This window comes from Morone saxatilis, unplaced genomic scaffold (assembly GCF_004916995.1).
Source record: "Morone saxatilis isolate NCDOM2014 unplaced genomic scaffold, NCSU_SB_2.0 Contig1, whole genome shotgun sequence".
Taxonomy (NCBI): domain Eukaryota; kingdom Metazoa; phylum Chordata; class Actinopteri; family Moronidae; genus Morone; species Morone saxatilis.
Genome location: NW_023339651.1, coordinates 2,783,808 through 2,791,157, shown reverse-complemented (window position 1 = coordinate 2,791,157; position 7,350 = coordinate 2,783,808). Strand labels below are relative to the sequence as shown.

Genomic DNA, 7,350 nt, shown 5'->3' with positions numbered 1-7,350 from the left:
GTTGATTTAACAAAAAATGTGGTCTGTCTTTTAGCACACACAAAAACAGTATATTCATTCGTACTGTTTAGCAGTAAAGGCATTGAAGGAAAAAGTAGCTCGTATTTCAGCAAAGTATTGCAATGAAGAGATGACACGTTATATCCAATAATCCCATAAGGTTTTATTTGACGATATCAAAAGATAATAGATAAAAACGTGAATCTGAGCTGCCTGCAGCTTCTCATCCTCTAAGCCACCGTTACAGGTTCTCAGGCTGCATTAGCAGAGCTGGAGAGATCACAGCAACAGATTCAGCCGAGGAGATGGAGGAAATGAAATAAAAGGTTGTTTGTCCTCCTGTTGTCCAGCTGTTCCAACTGTACAACTGATGAATAATCTAATAATCTATGAGAGCAAAGGTGTGTGTGTGTGTGTGTGTGTGTGTGTGTGTGTGCTGGGTGGGCGTAGGGAGGAAGTGGAAGGGTTTAATGGTCGGTATCAAACCGGTGTTTTTTTCTTTTATCCGTTTCTTTATCGCAGTGTGTGTGTGTGTGTGTGTGTGCACTCACATATAAAATCATAAAATCTATGAATGTGTTCAAGTCCAAACTGTCGCCAGAGGTGAGATTATATCAGAGGAAAAGAGTCAGAGAGAGAGAGAGAGAGAGAGAGAGAGAGAGAGAGATCTGTGGGTGATAAGAGAAAGACTGAAAGGACCAGATAGTCAGGTCTCATTCTTCAGGCCTCCTCCCTCCCTCCCTCTAGTCCTTTCACTCTCACCCTCTTCCTCCTCCTTCACTCACTCACTCGGCTGCTGCCTGAAAGCAGGTGCTCTCCCTCCTGTTAGCAGGAGGGATGTGGAGGAGAAAGCTGCAGATCAGCAGGACTCGAGCCTCACGCAGGAACAGCGCGGCGCCGTAAGTCCACATAGCCGCAGCGGGGCGCCGCCATGCTGCTTTTATTTCTGACTGAATTATAGTAAAGCCTGTTTGTGTATCAGGATGTAATCAGAGGATGTTGTTGTTGTTGTTCAGGAAGTGAGGAAAGGCTGACTTCAGTGGTTTAAGGTTTGCTGGCTGTTGTTTGGATTTTGTTGATCTTTAAAAACATCCACTGTTTGCTCCTATAGGATGATTTTATTAATTGCACCTGAACAGGTTTGCAAGAAAATAACTATTCTTATTCAATTTCTTGTTTCGTACCACCATTATAAAGTATTTATAAGTTGCAAATCATAGCTTTATATCATCAGTTATAAGCCAGTGATGAGGAAAACGTTATAATGTAAGCCGATATTAGTGTTTATTAATGCAGATGTCAACAAATAACAAGTACTAATGTAAAATAGGAGAAGTTATAATTGGTGATAAATAACTTCATTATTCGTGTTATAAACCATTAATTAAATATTTATAGCTCATAAATGCATATATACTTTGGTAGTAATTATTGGGAAAGTATGAATTTTCTCCTTTAAAACTTAAGTTAATATTTATTTGTTATTAATTTATTATTAGTCAGTATTTAATTCATTGGACTGAGTCTGTATTTGTCCTATAATTTGTTCCAATTAACAAAAAAAAAAAGTAAAATTATATGAACTCCTCCTATGTCAGAGGGATCCTATACATTAAACTGGTTTAATGTTTATTTATTAACCATTAATAAAGTTCTATCTTATAAACCCTTTATAAAATGCACCTTATTAGAAAGCCATACCTCCTTTTTCACCTTTCTGAGCTGTTTTTATTGCTCAGTTTAAACGTTTTGGGGCTTTACAATAATGGTGTCAACCAGGATTTTAACTGTTTACTCTCAGTTTAAACCAGTGTGACATATTTTTAATCTTCTTCCTGTTTAAGAGGAACAGGTTCACCTCATGTTGATCTCACATTTATCTGTTCATCACGTCTGCTACTTTTAAAGATAACAAATAATCGTTGTTTTTAGTTAGAGTTGGAGAGGTTCAAACATGTTCAGCCTCTTATTATCAGCTGTTTCAGGGTGTGGATGGGTTATAAATCACAGGATTAGCGATGCTACTTTCAGGCTTTTTAGCTCTAAAAATCAGTGGCTGAAAATAACACATTGGATGTTTTATTGCTCAGATTTTTCTGCGTTGAAACCCAGAGTGTGTTTTCACAATGTTGCTTTGAAGAGGATCTTAATGCTGAGATGCTTTAATGGAAAGTGAGTCCAGATTGCAGCCTGATGTATAATCAATGTGTATCTGCTGTAGCTTTGTGTTCTTGTTGTTCTGGTTTTCGCTCTCTGCTGCATTTATGGCTCCTGTGGTATTGTTATATGTAGCTGGAACAAACGGCTATAAGGGCTCGAGAGTGTAAGGAAACTGTTGGGTTTGGAGTTAGTCAGTCGACGGGAAATTAATCAATTGTTTTTAAGCAGAAACTCCAAATATTTGTTGTTTTCACCTACTTAAATATGAGAATTTGATGCTTTTCTGCCTTAATACACTTAATATTTACTCAATATCAGCCTATATATTCGTACTTTAATCCACATTGACATTATACTACTTCTTTTACTCTGTATGTTGTATACAACATGCATTTAATGTCTCTCCTAATGAGGGATCAATCCTTTATTTGCCTTTTTTGCAGTTTTTTAGCTTTAAATTAAGGTTGTAATGATAGAGGATGTTCTATATTGTACAGACACACAAAAGCCACATAAAAACAATGTTTGGAACCCCCCGATATTCTAATAATAAATACAAATTAACAACTTCATGATCTTGTCAGATGTAAACTACAAAGATAATTAATAATTTAATAATTGTTTTATTTACTAGCAAAATGCTACTGAAGACAGATTGTTTCCTCTTGTAATTTGCATTTGTTTCTCTTGGGTTTATTAATACGTTTGGGTTCCTGTAGCACTGAATATAATCGCAGTGAAACCGACTATAGAAAATGCATAATTTCAGCAGCGTAAAGCTCCAACTGAAGGGTTTCTTTATTCCTCCAGAAACCAATAATCATGTGCGTCCTTTGAGAAGCTCAATCAGACAGCAAGATTTTCACCCTGTAGAGATGCAAATGTCTCCTCATCAGTCCACAATTCAACACAACCAGACAAATATTGAATCCTAAAAAATAGCCGGAAACATGTCTTTTCTCTTGTTCTTTATATTGTGTAAACATATATATGTAACCTACAGTTCAATGAAGAGAGGCTTCATATATAATAGTTTGACAGCAGCAACGTGATTGGCTGGAGGAGATTGTGTCTGATTGGTTTAAAGAGTGAACGCCCACAGTCAGCTGATTCAGAAGGAGAGTGAATAAATGAGGCATAATGAGAAGGTCTTTACTGCTTGAACTTAACGCTGAGCTTCATAAGTTCACTCCTGTTTTATTAGGATTGATGAAAGACATTAAAGCCATAAAAAAACACTCCAGTTACCGTTGTAATGTGTCGAATATTGCAGTTTGATGATATATTAAGAGTGTAAACGGCTTCTGAAGGTCAACTTTGGCTTTAGGAGTAGCTGGAGACATATAAGACACATAATGTTACTGTATATGAAGTTACTGCTTTATGGTCTATTTTACTCTAAATGGGGCCATCATTTACTAAATGAACATCATGCGGTATGGAAGAAGACTTAACTAAAGATTGAGACCATAAACTCATTAGGAAACTGTTTATTAAGCTCATACATCAACTGAGAAGTCGGCTCATTTCTCCATAAGACTGAATGGTATCGGCTAATGGAGCTCCCCCTGCTGGCCGTTTGAACAGAATGCAGTTTATTATTATCTGTAAATGTTAAGAATTATGAATAAAATGTGGATAAAAAATAAGAATATTACTAAAAACTGGTGGCTGATACGAAGCAGAAGGTCTGAATGAATTTTTCTTTCTTGATGTCCGTATTACTGTTATGTTCTCTAAAGGCCACGACTTCTACGACTTCCATATTGCTCTTTATTATTAACCTTTAAGTTCCTCTCGTGTTGTAACGTCCACATTGATTCAGGCCGACACCTCAGATTGGGATATGAGTCGTATCAATACGCCTGAAGGAACTGAGAATCTAATAATCAAACAATAAATTAACAACTAACAGGTATTGATCCAGTTATATGTTATTTCCTCTGTGGGCCTGAAGAGATACAGAAAAACAAACAAACAGTAGCTGTTGTTGTTTGTTGCTTTGCAGCTTGTTTAAAGATATTCGTCCTGATTGCGACGCAGTTTTGTTGCTCTTTCTTCTTTAGCTCTTTCTGTGTTTTATTGTTTCTCCTTTTCAATCACAAATCAATGTTGTTGATTTTAGTTCGTCGTTCAGCATCGAAAGTGTGAATGTGATTGATTCTGTTGCCTTGTTGTTGTTCTCCTCCTTCTTCGAGGTTTTACAGCAAATATCGTACTAAAATACTGAATTTTAAATGTGGTTTATCAAACTTTAATTTTAATTTTTATTTAGCTTATTATAGTTTAATTATTTTGGGAATTATGCATGACTGACACTATTTAAATTAACATTTCTAAATTCTTTAGTCTTTATTAAGTAACGTTAATAAAAAAATTTAACTATGTATTATTAAAAAAAAACTTTTTTAATAAGCTCACAGAGCTGCTAACACAACCATTAGCTCTTTATAATAGTTTAATTATATTGTGTCTGGAAACTAATCAACAAGCTTTCTTATAATTTCATTAAGTGACATTTTATCATGCTTAAGCACATAAATCACATCATCTGTTATTCTGGATCAGCTGAAAGATGTTGTGGTTCTGGATCACAGTGTGCAGTGAGATTATCTTTCATGTGGTGGATTAACCTTTAACTATCTTTAATTTAGGGCTTGTGGTGGCTGCACTTTGTTTCACAGCAGCTATTTTGACATGAAATAGTAGGATAAACACCAGGTAAAGACAGGTGTTAATGCACTTATTGACCCTTTCAGCCCCTTTTTGCTTTGTGCTCCAATAACAATTGAGCAAACCTTAGTCAACTTTCTCCTTTTACTGTAGTTAAATATTCTTTTTTGCTTGTCTGTGTTGAAAAATGTTGGCTAAGTAGCTTACTAACTATTGATCGCACAGTAACAAATTATGTAATTTAACAATCCTCCTTTTTCTCTTCCAGGGCTGAAAAAACAGAAGTATTAAGCGAAGACCTTCTGCAGGTACTAATGAATCAAGTGTTTATGTGTTTGTGACGTTCCTCGATATGTTTTCTGCCTCTCGTAGGAACAAAACAAAACAAAAAAAATCATTATTAGTGGAAAATTGGTGACGTATAAAATGACTTTTTCAAATGCCTTCAGGCAACATTAATGAGCGCTGAATTTGAACCTCTTTGTGAGACAAAAGGCTAAACATCCCCACTGATTGACTCGGGCTGCAGAAATGTAATTGATCTGATTAATGCCTCATCAGTTCCACTGAGTTGGTTTAATAATGAAATGAGAGGCAGGTAATGTGCTTGTACTATTGTCACCGGCCAAGTGAAGTATGGAGGACCGAGACTGCCAAAATCAACAATGAATAAATTACTCAATAAGTAAATTAATATGCCATCAAATGCACCGAAAATTATATTAAAATACACTGATATTCATGTTTTAATTAAAATCTTTGTCACATGAAAAGTGAGATAACTTTGGTTATAATTTGGTGCTATAAAAAAAGTGTTTCACTAACTTTAGCTATAGGTAACGGTTGATTAGCTAGTGACCAAAAAGAAGATTGTTAAAAGATAAAAGCTTCATATATAATCACATCTTAAGTTAGCTAATGTTAGCAAAACATTTACTAAGTAGCTAACTAACTATTGATGTAGATTAGCTAGTTAGTTAGTTAGTGTTTTGCCCTGTAGCAAACTACTAGTTAACTATATGCCATTAAATGCACCAAAAATCATTAAATCATTAAATTTATTATTATTAAAAACAAATATAGAGATCGAAGGTAGGTAGTATAAATGTGACATTTATATTTCTTTTTTAATTAAAATGTAATATAAACAAAAAACATGCTTCTTTATTTGTTTTGTATTAATTCCCCAATTTATTTCATATAGAATAATATTTATATTAATACTTTCATATTTAATTTATTCATTTATTCATTAAATTTAATAATAATTTACTTATGTATGTATTATTTGGTGTCGTATATACATGGAGATAAACAAGATTCTCTAAACTTGTTTATTTTTGTATTTTTATTTTACATTTCTTTCTGCTTATGCAAATGAGAGCACATAATCAACGTACGAACAGCTGCAGAGCCTTTTACTAATCAGACTTATTCTAGCTCGAGGCTTTAACTGCCTGCATGTGCAGGTCTGTAACTGACATAATAAGTTATATAATTATATATATATATATATATGTATGTAGTGTTCTCACCGAGGGTTTCTGTCTGTTCAGGTGGAGAAACGTCTGGAGCTCGTCAAGCAGGTTTCCCACAGTACACACAAGAAGCTGACAGCCTGTCTGCAGGGCCAGCAGGGCGTGGAGTGGAAAGAAGTCTGTCAGGCCCCCCTCGGTGAGAAATCAACCAGAGACACTTTAATAAATAATAATAACATTACTGAAGTGTTAGGAGTAGATAGGCTGGCAGAGAAAATTCTGTAATGACATAAAAACTAATTTTTGTGTGTTTCTGTGCAGAAAAGACTTCCTCTTACAACGCTAGGCACAATGTATTGGTGGAGGGGGCGGCCGTGCTCGGGGACGAGTCCCTACTAGGGTGAGCGCGCACACACCACACCACACACACGCCACACACATAACAACAATCCATCTTACATATCTTTTGATTATCTGTAACATTGCAGCATTTTTCTTCTCTAGAAGCGGCGCTACATGGAAAGGAATGTTTTTATCACCCAGTGACCCAGAACTGATTTTGCATTCACGTCCATAAATACAGTCAGATGAGGACAAAACTTATTCTCTACTCAGTGTTAACCGCTATCATATATGTGTGTATTAATATATATATCATACTATGTACATATGTACAAAACACAAGCAAAAGCAAAAAAAACATTCCAATTTGGTAAAGAAATCTCGGCAAATGAGAAAAAATAACACAGAAAACAACAAAAACTAGTTAAATACATAATTTATAATGTAAATAAGTCACGTGTAAGTTTCTTTCAGTTAATCTAGACTTTATTTTTGAAAAACAAAGTGTTTTCCACCATTAAAACAAACATACGCAAAGTAATTAATTTTTTTATAATCAAAACACTCAGTAAAACACAAACTCAGGAAACACTGGAGGCAGAATTAGGAAAAGATAAAAAACTAAGAATAACAACGAAAACCTATAATAAACAGATAACATATAAATAATAAAAAATAAATAGACAAATAATAATAA

General features: G+C 34.7%; 1 pseudogene; it reads left to right on the top strand.

Annotated features, from left to right (window-relative positions):
- The first annotated feature begins 837 nt into the window (after positions 1-837).
- The window catches only part of LOC118333424, a 38,159-nt pseudogene continuing 31,646 nt past the window's right edge, over positions 838-7,350 (top strand).